Raw genomic sequence first — 20,207 nt, forward strand, 5'->3', positions numbered from 1 at the left:
GGTGAGCGGGGCATGGCAGCCTGGCCCGGAGTCATCCCCGGTCACCCCTGTGTCTTTGGTTAGATGGGGTATAGGCCTCCCTTCAGCGAGAAGAAGGAGAAGCCCAGCCTTGGTGGGAATGAGCCCCGCGGCTCATGGATGGCAGGAAGTCGGGGGAGGGGGGGGGGGCTCCAGTTTTTGGGAGGAGCCCCCAGGGCACAGGCCCAGCGCATCTGTGCAGAGGGCAGTCTCAGCTGACAGGCCAGCTGCCTCCGGGGAAAGGCGAGCCCCAGCGGGGTCAGAGGGCCGGAGGGGAGAGGCGGGGTGCATGCCCGTGGGAGTCAGCTCCCTGCCCGCCCTCCGCTTCCCTGGGGACAGACCACCCACCCTCCGCGGCCAGCCAACATCCAACCAGGCCTTTGGGAGGAGGCGCCCGTGAAGCAGGGCGCCTGCAGGACGGGCCACATCCTGATGTCCAGACACAGGGACGAAGGAAGACAGGGCCCGGTCAGGAGAGCTTCTGTGGGAGGGAGGAGCGGATGGCTCTCCCATTGTCTGGCTGGTGGCATTTCAGTGAGGGGACCGCAAATTTCCCAGCGATCTTTCTACACATGCATCTCGTCGGGATGTGTTTTGTACCACGTCCTCTGAATGCCAACTCAAGCCCTATCCAAAGGCGAGGCGGCCTCCCGCCATTGCTGTTCACTAGCAGGACGCGGAGGGCCTTGCTCTTCTGGCCGCAGGTTTGTGCCGGAGGTTTCGTCCTCTGCCCAGAGGCCACCTCCAGGAGATCCCGATTTCGTTTTCTGGGAGGGAGCGGGGAGCCACGTCTCTCAGACTGCCTCCCAGACGGTCCTCAGAGGTGTCTGAGCTGGAAACCCCCGGCCAGGAAAGGCCCCGCGTGCAGGACACGAGAGGACTCTCGGCTGCCAGCGCGCGTCCTCGCCTCCCGGCCAAAGCTGTCCCGCGAGGCACGCTTACAAATGAACTTGATGGGGGAAGGACTGGCAGAGTTGTAAAAGGATCTGCTTCGTTGGCTGCAGTAAAAAGAAATGTCCCCCGCCGCTTCCTTAATAGCAGGCACCTGGGTAATTAGCACCCGCTCAGAGCAGAGGTGCAAACGCGCCGCTGGGTGTGAGGTGGCTCTGAGCCAGGGCAGCGCGGTTAGCGCTGGAGGCGGGAGGTGGGCTGGGCGTCCTCGAGAGGAGCAAGAAGATACCGTCCAAGTTCAGTGCCCCGAAATAAGCAGGAGGGAAACCCCCAGAATCGGCTGGAAACCCAGGCAGAGACGAGCGCAGGGAGCGTGAGTTCAGACGGGGGCAGCGGAGGGAGGCAGCGCGTTCCTGACATTGTCCGACGTCCAGACAGTCAGCGGAGGTGTCCGGACGTCCTCCCAGCCCTTTGGGCTAGAACTCTTCCTCCAACATGCAGCTGGGTATCTGGGTTCTGGTTTCACATGAGGCCGAAAAGCTGGGGTGGAGCTGGGACAGGTAGCCACGAGCTGTATAATTGCTAAAACAATACGATTTTACATCTGGGATCAGCACACAACTCTCCGGGGCCCGCTGGCCACAGCAGGACGTGAAGTCTGGCAGGGCCCCGGTCCGTCCTCCTGGTCTACCCGTCCCGCCTCACCCACCCCGACAGCACCTGTCAAATGTCCCTTTCCTTTGCACTGTCAAAGATGATGACGTTTGCCACTTCCGTGTGCCCAGAGTTAAGTCTCCTGGGTTACCTGTGTGAGTTAAACACCAAAGAAGGGTATTGATTTTATGACTTTGCACCTGGTGCTCATTATGCCATGGAGAAACCTCATCAAAAGTAGATCCACCAAGAAATAGCGGACTATATGAAACTGAATTTAAAAAATTATACAGTATATCAACTGGTGAAGAGAAAGCATGCAGCAAAATCACACACTTATTCATGATCAAACTCTTCAAAAAACTGAAATACATGGGAACTTTCTCAACTTGGAGTATCTACGAAAACCTGCAGCCAGCCTCCCACATAACACAGGGAGCCAGAGGCTAGCGACCCAGCACAGCCCGGCTCTCGCCCTCTAACCCAGCATGGCTTCGCTGGGGTTTTGATCCAGTTTGCAGTTTTCAGGAAAAAGATACTATGCGAGTCTGAAACATAAATAAGTACAACGCTTACAGGTCTGAAAGGAAGGAAACGGTCTTAGTTTAGAGATGGCACAATTGTCTGTGTATAAACATTATAAGGACAAGCAGACACCCCTAGAACTAGGGGGCGGGTTCGGCCAAGTCACAGCAGAGCAGACACACAGACAGCAACCTGTATCTCTGCAGAGCATCGGCACCCATGTGAAGACCGCAACTTAAAATGCTGCACACTTCCAGCCGCTCAGAAGTCCACCAGTGTGGATCTAACAGACACGTGCCGTTTCTGTCTGTGAAAACCGCAGAATCCTCCGCGAGAATCGGAACGGCAGAGGCTGAGCCCTCACCTTAGCGAAGTTGCCAGTTCTCCCCAAATGCGTCAGCATCACCCCAAGAACCGTTGTAGACATGGACCCGACGGTTCTAACATCTCTGTGGGAGGGCAGAGAAACTGGAACCGCAAAACCATTTTCTACAGGACGGCGGAGGGAGGGGTCCCTTTGCCTGAGTCCAGCTTACGATGCAGCTCTGGGAGCCAACACCAGCCCTGGCGGGGGGGTAGCTGCCTGGGCACCAGCTTTACAATTTCCCGTGAGTCTGCACCGATCTGTCACCTTAAAACAATAAGTAACCAGTAGAAAATGCTCTCGTATGTACGTCGGGGGGGAAGAAGAGGAAGAAGAAGGAGCGTGGTGGAGGTGTACGTGAGCGGGAGTCTCCGCGCTGCGTCGTCACGGGTAACACGTGAAGCTAAACCCGCACGGAGTTGGACGGCATGGGGTCTTGAGGGGCAGAGCAAACCAACAGAAGAACTAGAAATAAGGGCCCCCCAAAGGCTGGGGGCAGGTGGGTCCCGAGTCGAAGGAACTTGCTTCCTGCTGTAACCCCTCTGCGCAGCGCACCTCCAGAGCCCACGTGCGCCGTGTGAGTCTCCACGGCAGCCACGCGTGCCCGGCTCTCCTGCTCTTCCGTCCCGTGAGGTCCCACAGGGCCGCAGGGACCTCCACCAGGGACAGGGGGCCTCCTGCAAACACGTTGAGTTCGGTTCTGATTTTCGGGCATTTATGACCATTTCATTTAACCGCCTTTCGGATTTCTTTGTATTTTTGCACATTTTTTTTCAAACGACACCTCCTTTTCACGTGTTATTCGTAGCCACACGGTAACAACGGTCATCTCGTCACGTACAGCCCACGTTACCCAGTTCTGTCCCCCTTCTGCCGACGGGAGGTTCAGCCCCACGTTCACGGTGGACCAAGTCACCCAACGCTTGCCTGTTCATTTCCTTTTTGTTCTGGCCTTGGCACGGTTTGCTGGCGTAACCTCGCAGCTGCGGATGCTTTAACCTGACCAGGGGCACCCAATTAATTTACAGACGGGAAGTAAGCAGAGCCGCAACCAGGTCGGAGCGCAGAGCGACTCCGTGGCAGACAGCTATGTGATTGGCGCGTGCGCTGACTCGGGGGCTTACCAAGCGCCGTGCGGACTCTGAATCCTTTTCCTTTTTATGCGTAATTGTCCTCAGAGTGTGGGAGCGGGAACTCTGTGCTCCGTGAAGTCCGAATTCCCAAAACCCTTAGGTACCCCAATACCACAGCCCCAGGCCAGGGCTGTTGATCCTCATTGAACTGAAAGGCTCCTGCAGGCTTCATTCACATACTCTAAAGCCAACTTGAACTTGGAGTAAAAAGTATTTTCAAACTTTAAGATAAAAGGTGACTATCAGCTTGCCAAATCTGAGGATGTAGATGTTTTCCTAATGACTGGATGACCCACGCAATTTTGGGAAACAGAACACTGAGTACAAGAAAAAAGTGAGGATCGGAACCTTACCTAGACAGACCCTTGCAATTCAAAAGACGTGGGAGAAATAACTTAGAGACCATAAGATCCACATGTGTCTCCCTTAACGTTTGCTTTTTAAATGTACATGGAACCTGTTTATTTCCCCCGGCTCTCTGCTGGCGGCCTCTTACTGTGCTTGGAATTGCTATGAAATCACAGCACTGAATATTGAATACTTCCTGCAGTGGCGTACGAATATGAAAAAATATGTCGTTCATTTGGATTTGAGTCTAAAACAGGCCAGCTACTCTTTTCATTATTTTAATTAAGGGACCCTAATATTTACTGTTTTATATTCTCAAATCTGGCACACTGATATTTAATTTAAATCAGTATCGATGGCTAATAAACACAGGCCTTAGGGTGTGTGACCTTGGACTTCTCCTCTCTGGAGTCCCCCGAGGTGAAGGGGGGCCGGATGCCTGTCCCAACCTCAGGAATTACTTGTGTTAAGAAAGGCTCCGTATTCTTACAGATTGCCAGCTAGGGCCAATCCATCCCCAGCACAAGGCCATGACACTGACCTTTAAATCTGGTGCCGCGTCTTGGTCTCAGGAAAAGTTTGCGGGGGCTCTGACCTTGCTGACAGGGACACAGTGTCTCCCCATCCATCGGGTCCACGCCAGCCCACGGGGCCTGGGGGAAGCTCTGTGTGTATTAGAATAATGTAAAAATTATGTGATCACGCTTCATTTGCCATGAAAAATCATCTCAGGAAAATAAGACGGCGGTTGTTCCGGCATCAGGCGCGTCAGAGGAAAGGCCGGCTGCCCTGCCGTCTGCGTACTGCTCACGGGCGCTGCTGCGGGGAAGGCTCGCTGCGGGAGGACTGGCCCCACTTTAATCCCAATAACTCCGCCACTGACTTCAGTTTACTTCCCAGGAAGTGTGGACTTTCGGCATCCAGCCGCGACAATTCCATACTGCTTTTGATTTTATGACTTCACATCATTATTTTTTAATCGGTTGCCTGTAGGTCTCTAAAGAGTAAATACTTTCAACTCCCACAGTATAAAAAAGTTGCTAAGTTTCCAGCAAAGAAAATCGCACCCTTATTTCCAGTGGAAAAGTGGAACATGTCTGCAGACGCTCTCCGCCCCCCACCCCTGGGCCTCTTCGGTGAGGTCCCTGAGCTGAGCTTCCCTCCCTCTCGGCTTGAACGCGGACCAGGGAGCGCACCTGAGCTCTGCGCTTCGTGTGGCCTCGCCAACGCTGACTCACCGTTACCGGCGTCTGAGCTCTCTCCTTCTCACGTGAGGGACCACGTAAAAGGTGCTGAGAGCTTGTTGATTTCTAATACAAAACAAACAACTTCAGGGGGAAGGAAAAGCATTCTGAATTCAGCAGCAGAAGGCCTACATCCCTAAACGGGACAGCGCAGACTCCCCTTCCCGCCCCTCTCTGCTGAGCAGCACGAAAGTCCTTGGGCACAGTTCTCACGGGTGGGGCGGAGGCAGACTGACAGGTGCCCGGACTGGGCCAGCAGGGCAGCGAGTGTCCTGCAGTGGGTGCAGGAGGGTCTGCAGCCCGAGCCGGCACAGAGACGGACACCACAGCAAACGACCAAAACCAGGACGAGGCGGCCTCCTCTGGCCAAGATGGTGGAAGGGGCCGCCGAGCAGAACCGTGAGAGAGAGATCCACTCCCTGATGCCCGTCTGGGCAGAGGCAGCCCGGCCTGCCGTGACGTCAGCAGAGCGCCCACCCCCGCCCACACTCCGAGTCCCCTGACGCTGGGCACCGGGCCACAGAGTCCAGGTGGAGCCCCATCCCCCGTGCCGGGAACTAACCGGCCTCAGGTGGGGCCCCTGCTGCATCACGGGGCCCAGCAGCTCATCACCCTCCACCCAGCGGCAGGAAACAGCCCAGGCCCAGTGTTTCCTTAGCCTCACACCTGATCACCCCAAAAGCCCGGCCCGGTTGGTGAGCTTTCTGAAGCTTCTGTTCACTGGGAGCATGAATCTGATTGGAATAGCATTGAAAGGGCTCTGAAAACAAAACTAAATTGTCATTGGAACTCCAGGTCACAAAAACTCTCCAAGAAATACCACTAAATAGAGTCCATGCAAAAATAAATTTAAGCAGAATCACAGCCTCCTAAGATAATATCTGAAATATTCAGGATATTGAAAAATCACTGAAGACACAAAGAAACAGGAAAAATACAACCTGAATGAGAAAAGAAAATCAGCTGACCCCAACACTGAGGTGAATCCAATGCTGAAATTGTCCAGGGATTTTAAAGAAGGTCCATAGTACCATAAAATTGCTCGAACAATGAGCAAATGGCTTAAAACAAATTAAAATGTAAAATAATCGCAGCAGACACATTGAATTTGAAGAAAGGATGCATAAGTCAATTATTAAACTGAGAAATATAATAACCCAACTAAAAACCCACCAGATGGTTTCAATAGCACCGTGAGGATGACAAAGGATGGAACTGCTGAACTTGAAGACAGACCACTTGAGGTCACACATTCAGAACAACAGAGAGACATGACCTGAGAAAACATTACCAAAGCCTCAAGCCTTGTGGGCCAATACACATCATCAGAATCCCAAAAGGAGAGAAAACTACATGGAACCGTAAATGTATTTAAAGAAATAAGTACAAAAATTTGGTAAAATTATGTAATAACATGTAATAGTTGAAAACTCCGCACATTTGGTTAAAGACATTACCTACAGACACAAAAAGCTTAGTGAACACCAAATAGGATAAACCTAAAGAGTACAAACTACTTGATAACTAACGTTTTGAAATCCAAAGGAAAAGTCTACAAAAAACAGCCAGCGGTAACAGATTACTTATAAGTGAATGGGAGATGCTTTCTCATTAACATCCTGAGAGGCAAGACGTGCCCCGTGTTGCAAGCCCTGAGAGAAAAGTACCTAAAACTACAAATTCTGTATGTAGTAAGCCTGTCCTCGGGACACGTGACGAGAGCATTTACAGTTCCCAGAAGGCTCCGCCTTTTCCCTTATGGATGCCCTTCCTTCTTCCCTCATTCCCCGCCCGGCACCTGCCAACCACCCCAGGCCAGGCAGGAGCCACGTTCTGCCCTCCCTCAGCCCCCTTGGAAGCATACGTCCCCGTTCCTTCCCAGACATATGTCTTCCTCACCTGAGCCCCCTTCCCGTCACCACCTAGGAGAGGCCCGGAAACACAGGACGCGGCCAGTAAGCATCGATTCCTACAATCAATTTGCACAAAGATTTTCGCAGAGGCTCTGTGGTTTGCTTTGATGTGAACTATTTGAATCTCAGGTGAATTAATATAAAGCCAGAGACTAGACTGAGTGGAAACTGAGAGATTTCCACCCAATCCTACACCAAGAGCTGTTAAGCAGTGGACTTGAGAATCAGAAACGCGTGACCTGTGTTCCTATCACCACCATTTAGCACACACGTGATCTTAAATTTCTAAGGTTATGTGAGCCTCGGTAGAGTCTACCTTTAAAATGGGGGTAATACAGTAGCTGCTTCATAATGTAAAGTTAAATGAAATGCAATAATACTATTTACCTGTTTAACTGTGATTATGGCCATATTATTTCATCATTTGAAATATTAAGCCTTTTTTCTTCAAGCGCCGTAGCAATATAAAATGATATAACTGGATCTATACTGGCCACTAATCTTTGCACAAGTGATCACTTTTGAGCATAGAGTTAATGCTAATCAGCACCCTCCGTTTGCAGACATGTGCATGATGTGTGGGCTTTAGGTTTAAAAGGTGATTTAACGCCCATTTATTTCTGAAGGTGACTGTGGTGTAATTACACAGCTCTCTCTCAAAAGGCTAGTACGAAAGTATGTTCTTTTCTTTGCTGACTCATGGGACATGTCTCTTTATTTTAGTCACTACTTTATACTAGATTTTCTTATTATTTATGATACTGCCACACAGTTTATGGCCAACACGAAGCGAAGTACTTGGCACCATCAGAATAACAGCATCTGTGAACCAGCACTACCCGGTAGCTCCCTGCACGTGTGCCAACTTCTAGGTGCTTCGGGTTCAGGGATGTGGGTGACACCCCCAGCCCACACTCACTTCACGAAGCAGACCCTCCCTCTTTCTGCTTCATTCAGCACAACGAGTAGGCTACGAAAATCCTTGTCAAATTTTTCTATCAGTAATCATGTCTTATCACTTATTCCCTAGTAGGTTAGACGCAGGAAGGAAGTGGAGGTCCTTGGGCTAGACCAGTTCTTACTACTGAGTCGAGGGCCAGAAACAGCGATAGCCTATTTTGTATACACTTCAGGAATTACTTGGATTTTGGTTGCAAGATTTTTTTCTAAGACCAAGGATCTTTCCCAACCTTCTAGGACAAGCTACTTCCTATGCATCCCATCCATGAATGTGCCGTAAGTTGGGGTTTGCAGGGCATAGAGGGATATGCTTATTGGAGTTCCTGGTCATTTTATAGGAGCTATGTGATGATCACACAATACTTGGTAAATTACTGATATCTGAGATCACCTGTTCATGCTCAGTGTAAGTCAAAGCGTTAACATCCCAACCCTTCGATATTTCGGTAAAGGAAGCTAATGCTTGTCTCTGCCTGTAGTTCACATAACAAACTAAAGGTAGTGTCTCGTTTTTCTGTATTTTAATCCGCATGTCATGAACTTTACAGAAGAATAAGAAATTTCTTGTATCTAAAGACAGCTATGGAATCACATGTGATTTTCCATGCCTACTGGCACCATATTGCTACATTTGGACCAGGATACATATGCTACTAGGCAGTCACATGCGCGCTAATTGGAGCAAAACGGATTACTGTTGCCTGGGAACCTCAGGCCAGAGCTGGACTGGCTGCCAAGCTGGCCCCTATGGGTCGCTTCCTCTGCCCACGAGCTGCTTCCTCCCGGAGCAGGGACCGAGCCTCTGGCCGACCGTGCCAGGATGTGCACCACCTCTGGCGAGTCCAGAGGCCGTGCCCAAGCCTGGTGGCAGAGCCGGGGAGAACAGCGTTGTTCTGTGAATCACCTGCTCAGGAGAGGGGAGGCAGCTGTCCCCTGGCCGGGGAAGGAAACTGCCTTCTGAACTTGATGGCCTCAGAAGATTTGGGGGTTCAGGAGCCTCAGGTCTGCCCTGCTTGAGGGTCACCATCCCACCACAGGTGCCGGGACTCCGGGCTCCTCCCTCCGATGGAGAACTGTGAAGTCACACACTCACCGTGGACACCGTGGCCACACTGCTAGCAGGTCCCGGCCTCGGGGTCCACCTTGCCTCCTGCGATTGCAGACGCGGGGTCTCCTTGGACGCTGCTGTGACTGCCTCTGTCGTTACAGGACATCTCCGTGGGGCTGGGCTCCTTCAGCCCGCTGTTCTCATTTGCCAACTTCCCGCAATCCCACACCCTCAAATCATCGTGACCCACCCACGCGAGAGCCACAGGTAGCACCTATCCAGCGTTCTACCTCCTCCTCCTCCTGACCTACTGGAGTCTCTCTGCAGCGTCCTTCCAAATGGCCACATCACAGCTCCGTGCGGGGCCCCCACCCCTGCAGAGCCGCGGCCCACGGGACCACAGCACACCCCGACGCGCACCCACCGCTCAGGCCCGCTTTTCGGGGTCACACACTGTTCTATCCTGGGTCCCTCAGAAACGGGAGGCAGCTCAAAGTCTTCCTCGCTCCTGCGACTCCTTCAGGGCCTGCCCTCCCAGGGCACGGGAGAGAGGGAAGCTGGAGGTGCGGCCCGGGGGGCGGCGGAGTGACAGGCACGTGCAGGCCCCGCCCCTGCTTGGTGGGTCCCCTCTTAGCCAGGCTCCGCGGGGCTCCCCGAGCATCTGTCTGGGGCAAGAAGAGAAAAGGTTCTGGCCATCCGCGTTGTCATCTGTGACATGAAGCCCCTGTCCTTTCTGTGCTGTGTGTGCGTTGGTGGCCCCATGTGACATCGTATGCCTCTGTGTCAACAGGGGTCCCAGGAGCAGGAGGAAACGGCTAAGTTTTGGAGGCCCGGGCTGACGCTGCGAGTGTGTGCTCCCTGGGTGGGCCAGAGGCCACTCGGCTGGCTTGCTGCCGCAGGCCTTGCGGGGACACGGAGGCCGTGGAGCTGGGACCGGGGAGAGGGCCAGGGGCCGTGCAGGCGCGGGTGGGGCCGTGCAGGAGGCGACCCTGGCACTGCTGTCTGTCCTGCGCGCAGCCCAGCATGAGCCCTGGCCCTGAGCAGGGCCCAGGCTGGTCCTCACTGAGCCAGTGCCCACGTCGATGATGACGGGGATGTGAGAGGGACTGAAGTCTGCGTCTGAGGGACGGGCGCCCCGCTTTTATTTTGCCACCCCAGACGGCTGCTGAGCTCAGGCCCGAAACTGTACTGAGGTCGTTAGAAATGAGGAGGGACCCTAGGGAAGCCGGGGACATGCTTCCTGCCCGCTCGGCTGGTCATCAATAAAGTGTGTGTGTCGCCTGCGTGTTTGGCACGAGGAAGAAAGGCCGCCCTTTGTGTTACGGTGGCCGGTAATCTAATTGGCCAGGCCAGAGAATAGTCTCTGCTCTAATTCTCCGTCCACTGCAGGATTGAGATGAAAACCAAATCATCTCAGAGCATCTAATAATCTCGTTTTGATCGATCCGTTTCTTGGGCAGTATCCTTCGGTGGAGACTTTTCAGATAAGTAAAGAAAATTAGGTTGAAAGCCACATGCGTCTTTCTATAGTGCAGCTCGTGCTGGGCCCGCTCAGCGGGGGCCGCTGGGCACCCTCTCCCGGGGGCGTCGGGGCCACGGGGGCCGAGACTGCACGCGGCAGGGCCCGCCGCTCTGCGGCTCACGGAGCAAAACGCTGCGGTCGCTGCCGCTGACGGCTGAAATAAAATAATCTATGATGCATGAACAAGCCTAAATGAAATAATAATATCCTTAGCGGTGAAAAACGGATTGGTAATACAGTAATTGAGCAGATTTATTGCCGTCTCCTTGAGCTGGCTGCCGAAACAGCGGCTATTCTATTTAATCTCATATCAGAGGAATTACCGGCTGGTAATCCATTGTTAAACATCATTTAGGATGATGGATGAAAATGTCAGCTTTTCCAACATAATCAATTCATATCTCATTAGCAGATATTATTTATGATTCTCATAATGGGACCTGCAGGGGTCTCCGGGGGGAGATGGAGACCTCAGCTGTTGCTGAAATGAGAGGAGATATACTGTAGCTTATGAGTTAATAACTGCATATAAAAAATACTTCCCCGCAGTATCGATCGTCCTCGCCGGCCCGTGGCTGGGCTGAGGGGCCGGCCGCCGGGCGGCGCTTGTGGCAGGGCCTCTGAGTCCGCGGCGCTGACACCCAGGCCTTTCAGGGCTGGTCACCGAGCTCAAAATAGCTTCATGATGGTGACTTGGCTCAAAACGCTTTTGCAATGATAAGGTCACTTGGGAGTGGCTCCCCGCACACGAGGCAAGGAAAGCCAGCCCCTGACCACCAAGCCCGAGCGGCGGCGGCGGTGCGGCCACCGGGCCGGGGCCCTCTTTCCCCCTCGCTCCCTATGAAGATAAATTGGCCCATTTCTGCAACTCCAGCCCAGCTGCTTTTTAAGGTGCTGCGTGCCGGGCGCTGCCTGCAGGCCCAGCGAGCGGGCAGCCGTGATTCATGGCGCGCCTGCCGCCGCCGGTGCGGGGAGCCTGTGTCAAGGAGTCAACTGCCGCCTCAATTCAAGTGCATTTGAGAATCATTTTATGCTCCAGCTCATAAACATCAATAAGGGAAAATGAGTAATAAATGACTGTCTAGAGTACAAAGGACCAGCTCATATTTCAGATGAAAATGAAGACAAAATGGAGCTTTTATTTGCCTGTGGAATTCCCATTAACTGCATCAGTGACAAGAGGCAGCCGGATCAATAGCGGCCGGCCGCGCAGCCAGGCCGGGCCGTTCAGCAGCCGGGGCCAAAGGAAAGCTGTCATATTGTGATCTTTATCGGGTAATCTTCATTACCGCGCACCGGTGATCTATGGGCGCGCTGGGCGCTGGGGGCGCTTCCAATCGCGGTCCTATTTGGGGCTGGGGCGTACAGCCGTCACAAATTATTTGTTTACGGTGATGAAAAATCTTCAGAGCTCATTCCTTTTATTCCTTTTATAGGTAATCCATATCTGGGAACTTTCTCCCCAGACCGCTTTAGTCACCCAGGATGTCCAGGAAAGTATTCCATCAAAGGCGGGCTCCCCGCCCACTGAGGGAAGCGGGCAGCCCCTCCGCACCCGCTCTCCAGGCTCCCGACTGGGCTCTGGCTTTCCCTGGGAGCTGCCCGCTCCCCTGAATGGCACAGAAAGTGCTGATCATCACGAGAAATAGAAGTGAGCGCTTGGTGCTCATGGGGCACGCAGATGTAGCACAACAGGCTTCCCGGCCATTCTGTGCGCCGCAGGGAAGAGGAGAAAGGAAACCCGTTCTCCCCAGTGAGCAGCGGGGCCAGCCATCTCGGGAGGAGCCTCTGCAGGAGAGCCACGCTAACCGGGAGGGGCTGCAGGCTGCGGGGCAGAGCCGGTCACTTGAAGGGGATCACAGGAGGGCCCCGCGGAGAAAGGCGGGGGAGGGAGCAGACACTGGGGGGGCGCGCATTCCTTAGCAAAGGCAAAATGGAGGCGTGAAGAACATCGCTGATCGTGTTGTGGAGGGCGATGCCACCGTTTCCCTCTGCTCCTGCTGGAACCTGATGCAGTTTTCAAATGTCATTCCATCCAAAAGAATCTTCACAGGGGAATTAAACCGGATGGCCACGCGTTTAAATTGTCACCGGCTCTGATTTCAGGAATTGAACTGGATAATAAGTCAGGCCCTGGAGGCCCATCTGAAGGGTGTTTGCACGTCAGAATGTTTCCTCCTTGAGGTTATGTCTTTAGGCTCATATGGTGCCTTTTCTAAATCCACACATTGCGTCTCTTCTTCTTCTTCTTCTCCTTTTTTTTACCATCAATGGTCAAATTTCATCTTATTGAACTAATACAAATTTGCAGCTACTAACAGCTTCCTCCTGTTGTGTGCAATGTACTCACTTCCTTTTGAAAGTAAAACTCAGAAGCAGAGGAGATTCCAATGGGATGTAGATAAGAAACATCGCAGACGGGATTTTAAATGATGTATTTGCAAGCGATTTGCCAACAAAGAACCCCATCGCGGAATCTCTAGGAGCTTTTCTTCTCTTTACGCCCAGCAGTTTAGGCGACCGCCTCTGTGTGCTTTCCGATGTCACGCCTGGGTGCAGGGCCTCCACCTCTGGGTGCGTCCTTGGGGCAGAGGGTCAGCAAATAAAAGGTCTAGTTAATCAGTTCTCAGCTGCGGTACCAGGAACCTCAGTGGGCCCCCAAGAATGAGCCTGATGGCTTTCCTTGGCATTTCTCTAAGGAAGAGATCGTCAGGTGAGCTCTTGCAACGAGAGCCCCTGGACCCGCCGTAATCATTCTGAGTTGTCCCGCCACTACAGCGGTTTCAGAAGCCGGAGAGAACCACACTCGGACCTGCAGCAGGGCAGCCCAGCACGCAGGCAGGCCGCGGACGCTGCTTTACTCTTTGCTGCCCACGCGTTCGCCCCACGTCCAGAACAGGAATGAATAAGCGCCGTCGGCGCTGTTATAGGGTGAACGCAGACCGTGAGAACGCACGTGGCTCACTCTCTCCATCCTTGTTCTCCGAAAAGGGTCTTCTCGATCAGCCCAACAGCCAGCAAACAGAGCACTTGACTGTTAAAGGAGTCGGCGAAACCGAAGCAGAGCCCACGCGCTCCTCCGTGCCCTGCCGGTGGGGAGGCGGGGGCGCAGCTACACAGAGAGGCAGCGTGGCCACTTCCCGGGACGTTAGCCACAGACTCACGGTGGGACCCAGCACGGCCACTTCGGGTGTGTCCTCCGGACAGAGGAGACCGTCTGGACTCACAACACCTTGTGTGTACAGGCTCCCGGCAGAGTTATTGAGAACGGCCACAAAGAGGCCCGTGGGCTGGTGGTACAGCCACACAAAGGACTGCCATCACCCGGGAGCGGGCTGGAGTCCCGGCTGCAGGGAGGATGAGCCCCGAAAACATGGTGCCGAGTGGAAAAGCCAGTCCAGAAAGACGCACCTATTCTCTGCTTTCACTGCCATGAAATGTGCCAACAGGAAATCGGGAAGACAGAAGGTACCTTAGGGCTTGTCAGGGGCAATGGGGCCGGGAAGGGAGACCGACAGTTACCGGATAATGTGGTTTCTTCGGGGGGTGACGAAAGTGTCCTCGAATCCGTGGTGATGGTGGCATAATGCTGCGAACACATTCATAACGACAGGACCATGCACTTCAAGTGGGTAAAGTTTATGGTGTATGAACTATGATGTATTTCAACAAAGCTACAAATCAAAGAACCTGAGGATGAAATACGACGCCGGAGTGGCACAGACAGGGGTCATGTCCATGGGCATTGGGGTCATTCAGTGCTGGCGGATACACCTCCCAGCTCCTTTTCTACCAAAGCACTGAGCTCATCAGAAAAATGTCCCCCAAATGCAGGATTCCCAGTTACACGGCCAGGCGGCCAGCCCACACCCCAGCTAACAGGGCCTGTCTACAGCGTGCCCGCTGAGCACCTGTAAGTCAGACGGGGGTTGGAGGGATAGCACATGACAGTGGCTGGTCATGGCCAGGGGTGTGGTTCACGCAGGACGCAGAGCAGGCTGACAACGGCCACCTCACCCTCGCTGCTGCAGGCGATACTGCCACCCAGGGCGCCACAGCCCACCTGTCCTGGGCCGTGGGGCGCTGCCATCAGGTAGCAGGGAGAGGGACCCACGTGGGAAAGCCAGAGTGGGGGTCTCCCGCCCTGGAGCCGCACTGAGCACAGGTGATGGAGATGCTCCCCGAGCCACCTCCCGCTGTCACGTCGGCGCTCCATCAGTGAGCACCTAGCTAACGCCTACCGTGTGCAAGCCCAGGACTGTGTGTCAGGGGGACTCCATCGATGACGTGGCTGGAGAGGTGCCCCACTGAGCGAGGGCAGCGATCGGAGTCTCGGGCCTGGACTGCAGGTCCCTCCGTGCCCCCGGGGCCGAGCCAGGGGGACGTGGGGACTGACGTGGTGTGACCACCAATTTTCTCACGTCCTCCCTCTTGCTTCACCCAAAGCCTCGGTCCCATGGTTCAGTGAGATAACTAACGTGTGAGGGTTAGTTTTGTTGGAGAAACAAGATGTGCAGTCAGAGCCCTTCCAGTGGGTGCGTGATGCAATGGCTTTCAGGGTGGTAAGAAATATGATCGGTAACACGAAGAAGACTAAGATTTTTCTAGCTGAGGAAAATATCCTCTGTGCGGAGGCTGTCTCTTTGATAAAAAAAAAAGATGTAAGTTAGGGGCCTCTGAGCCATGCCCTCACAGGACCGGAGGCTGGGAGTCCAAGGTCAAGGTGGCAGCAGAGTCAGTGACTAGCGAGAGTCCTCTTCCTGGCTCGTATCTGGCTGCTTGCTCGCTGCGAGGACACAGGCGTTCAGACCATAGGGGAGCGTGGGGGCCGTGAGTAACAATGAAAACGAAGGGCGCCTCTCAGGCGCGTTTAGGGCGTCCGGCGGCTTTGGCTGTGGAACAAGCCGATTTCAGCGGCACGTGATTCTAACACTTGCATCGTGCTTTGACCAGGCGGCCCGCTGGGCGGCTCTTCATGAGTCTCACCCCGACCTCGGGTTTGAGATGACGCGGCAGCTCAGGTCTTTCATGTTCATGCAAAGGCAGAAGTTCAAGGGCGAGAGCAGCCGTGGAGACGCATTCAAACCACGGCTTGTGTCGGCTGCGCCTTCCAGCATCCCATTGGCCGCATCAAGGACGAGCCTGAGCCATCAGCACACCCTGCCCCCCGGTGGGCCCACGCCGCTGTCATGGAGGGGGCGTGAGGAAGCGGGCGGGCTCTTCTGTCTCCGGGACTGCGTGGCTGGGTGAAGTTAACGCTGGGAACAGGGGCCGCGCTGCCGGCCAGTGGTTTCAGGGCAGACAGATATGGAAAATCTCCTGGTGTCTGAATAACTGATGAGCCCATGACTTAGTGAAAAGTGGAGAAAAGGGAGATTTTGAAGTAAGCATAGGCCTTAGAGGGTGAGCAGGTGAACCTGGTATCGGAAAGGCTTGCTAGACCTGCCCCACTGGGACGGCCAGTTACTTCATCCTCCTGGGCTATCGTATTTTTTTCCCTTCGTGACCCAGACCGCGGGCAGATCACCCTTCCCTCACTCAGCAGCAATGCACCCGAACTCTCCCGTTCACTGGACCAGCCCTGAGAGGCCTCGGGTCAGAGAGCAGGTCATCCTCGGCCGCTAGAGCCGCCCGCCACCATCTCCCCGCCTGGGCGTCTCCCCGCCTCGGCCCAGTGCCCGACCTGCCTCAGGCCTCGGGTCCCTCCCGCTGCCCCTCCGCTGTGTCCCTCTGTGCCGCCCCCACCTTTAGGGGCCAACCCACGTGACCTGGGTCGACCCGCAGTCAGAAAAGTCCCGCCACCACGACGAGAAGCAGGACCATCAGCCAGGGGGGGGTCACAAAGTGACAGGAAGTGATGGCGGAGATGCCAATCTTTTCCTGATCCAGAGCCTCAAAGGTGCGAAAGGTCCCCTTCTCTCCCCTCTTCCCCCATCTTGCGGCTGCCCAAGAATGGGGTACGCACCTGAGTGACTGAAATTTAAACTGGAAGCAAACAAAAACCCTAACTTGACAATGCAGATTTAATGCTGCTTCTCAGCATAAAATAATTTTATAAGACTATGTTGTTCAATAATACTGGATCTTCTGAAACAATAAAAATGATGCATTTATCTGTGTCTGGATTTAGTACCGATTTCACAAAATTTGTCAAGTGCCCTGTGTCAACTTTAACCTCCCTATTAAAACCAGAATATATCTATAGACATAAAGAGGTACCTAGATATAGATATAAAATACATTCAGATATGAATATAGGTATACAGAGATACACGTAAACAGATGTGCTAAGATGTAATCTGTGTACAGATGTAAATTTATAGATACACGGGTCAAATGTGTATGGATTGTGTTGGGTTCTATGTCTTGGACTGAATCTGAATGATGACCGAAGTATTTTTATCTAATTTGGGATGGTTAAAATATTGGGAATTATAAGATAATTTGACTCCAAGTGAGATAAAATGGCCCCAAACAGTGATATCACAAAGGCACCACCAATACGAACCTCAAACGGAACACATCGGGTGGGGCGCGAAATGAATTGAGCTGGGGTCACACCCATGAGATTGTTTAACAGATCAGCCGCTTTCTCTAAAGGGATCGCCCGGAAGGGTGCTCCTCTCTCCGCATTGCCCAGCAAAGGGGGCGGCCATTACATGTTGTTTGTCACACAGAACAGAAGAAAGAGCACCGTCACCTCCTCTGCCAACAAGCCCTTTGCAGGCGGACGGAGTGTAAGGAAGCCCCTGGTTGGCTGACTGCTCCCAGGGAAGCAGGGTCGTCGCTGTGGCCGAGGAGGGCCGTGTGCTCACTCACCCGCGTGCAGTAAAGCCGAGGACTCTCCATCCACGAGGGACATAATCGGGCTCGTGCTATTTTAATTCTGGAGATGACTTTGAAGAGTCAGGAATCATCACACATTTTGTTTAAGAGAAGGCCCCTAGTTCCAAAACAGATTCCCAGGAGTGAACACCGAAATGGACATCGTGGGGCTGTGTTCCTGGTGTTGACCACAGGATGCTCATCAACACAGCGGAGACAGTGAGATGGGATCTCCAGGGTCCGTTCAGAGGGGGTAAGGCGTGTTGAGGAGACTAATTACCAGCAGAGCTAACGAAGACTCCAACAGCAGCACTGGGATTGGGGTCTCCAGCTGAGGCACAGAGAAGGTCATGCCGGTGTGGGGGCCGAAGATTCCTAAGCACGGGGGGACCTAGACCTGAGCAGAGACCACTATTAGTCCTTCAGATTGGCTCAGCCACGACCACACAGCCACGACACTGACAGAGAAAGAAAATATTAGTTATTCTTATGACTGCCCACCTAGAGTGTCTATCCCTTTGAGTTTTAGAAGATTAATATGGCTTTCGCAGCCATAACCAATACAAAACCTTATTAACTAATTATATACCTATGCATTTCCATCTGTTGCTGCCTTCCAAAGTCACACACAGATACAGGAATATTTTCCTTGCATAGAAATTTAGTGCATGGTCCTGTTCTGGAGAGGAAAGCGGCGCCAATAGCTGAGTTCTTGAATGAACGATTGTGAAAACGAGAGAATGGCTGTGTCTTAGGGAAACACTCAAGACCCTCATACTCTCAGACTCGGACACACACCAGGGACCAACGTGACGGACCCAGCGTGCGAGGGACACATGCTACACGCAGGCCCCATGCTGACCAGGACTGGGCACCGCCTCCGGGGCCTCTGAGGACCTAGCAGACCAGGCCCACGGACACGCAGATCTTGCGTCGGGAGATAGCAGCACGCAGGGCATCGCAACGGTCATGGCAATCTCCCCAGGAGACACTGGTGCAGCATTTCATTTTGCACAGAAAGGCATGTGCTCAAGCTGTGACAATGCCAGGTTCCCAGAGAAAGGCCAAGAGTGGGATGAGGGACACCTTTGCAATAAAAAGCAGAGTTTACTTGAACCTATTAAGGGGGACGACTTGATAGCCACATTTAAAAATACTTCGCGAGCCTCTATAAATAGCAGCTATTTGCAACCCAGACTTTAGCCCAGAACACAGGGGTCCACGGTCCTGAGAACTGTCCCCACATGCTCTTCTAGATGGAGGAAGTATGGCCACCTCGGGAGGCTGCAGAAAAGGACGAGTGGACCGAGGCCGCTGACGGGGAGAAGCGAGAAGCTGGGAGGATATAACACATACTCGAATGTAGAATTTTACACACGCCCTCGTTCTAGTTCCTCGCCGTAGAAGCTGAGGTTCCCTGTGGTTGACCCAGAAGCAAAGAGCTATAAATAGCATCAACGGCGAAGAGTCTGTCCGCTCACCAGACTCTGTGCTGGACAGAGCACTGTGGCCGGGAAGGGGCAGCTGCCCCGGCCCACCTGCCCCACAGGCCTCAGTCTGGGCATCTGCCTACCTGTCCCTGGAGCCATCAGATTAGGTCTGTTTACATGGGCCACAGGGACTCTCTGGCTACAAGAGGACGGTGCATGTCCCCCTCCCTAGAAACCAGACTGCTGGGTGATGCTGGCTATGGGATGTCACTGAAAGAGACAAAGCTAACGTCCGTCTAGACACTCAGACTGTTGACACTGCCTCGATCACTGCTCAAAATTCCTGAGCCGCGACTGACGGTCTGCACGCAGACCCTGGTGTCCTCATGTGTCCAGGGGCCCCGGCGGCGTCCAGCCTACTCCGTGTTACAGAAAGGTGGGGCTGTGTGTCAGGGACACTGGGGAGCAGGTGGATCTGAAAGCACCGGTACAGGCAGGATGGATGTCACAGAAATGTCACCGGCACGGCCACTCCTCTTAGAGCGCTGGACAGGCACCTGTGGTTACCCCGACGTCCGAACTGCTGTTCCTGCAAAAGGGGAGTCAGGGTTACGCCTCAGGAGCTAACCCACGGCCATTTCAGCCTCATGACTCTATTGGCATCAGTGGAGCGAGAAGCCAGCGAACCCCTGAGAAGGCAGCTGAGTTGGAGGTGAACCATTAGCGGGATGAGGTATCGTTTTCCTAAAACCCCCAGCTTGTAACGGAAACACACGCTCCGAGGAAAGGCCGCTGAGTATTGAAGTTGCCTGCCCGTCATAAAAAGCACGTGACATCCCATCAATACCTAATTGTATTAGTTATTCTACAGGGGTTCCGAGCAAACGGATGGAGGGACCGTTAGTATCGATCCCCGTTCTGAAACCTCCCTGTCCATTGTTTACGGAACTGGTCAATTATCATCGGATTTTTCATTTTGAGTTGAAATGGAAAATTAACAGAAATCAAGAAATTTTGTAAAACATTACTAATGAACTAAAGAGGACTGAGAGGTTAGTATCACAGACTTACTGCCTACACTTGCTTATTTTTATGTTGATATTTTAAATGAATGAATGTTACTATTATCGTTTCAATCAAAATCATCTTTTTCTCAAATGAAATGAAATAAGAACAATATTAATTTACCTGCTACCTTAAACGTACAATTGCCTCCCTCTGTGTTAGAATATCGATTATAATTCAATGAAAACCTGAATTTTATTTCTTTGGCTTCATAAGCCAAAATTTAAATTACCTATTGACAAAAACTAGATGTAATTTTTTTTCAAG

The sequence above is a fragment of the Furipterus horrens genome, unplaced genomic scaffold, assembly GCF_987537825.1.
Source record: "Furipterus horrens unplaced genomic scaffold, mFurHor1.1.pri manual_scaffold_8, whole genome shotgun sequence".
NCBI classification, from domain to species: Eukaryota; Metazoa; Chordata; class Mammalia; order Chiroptera; family Furipteridae; genus Furipterus; species Furipterus horrens.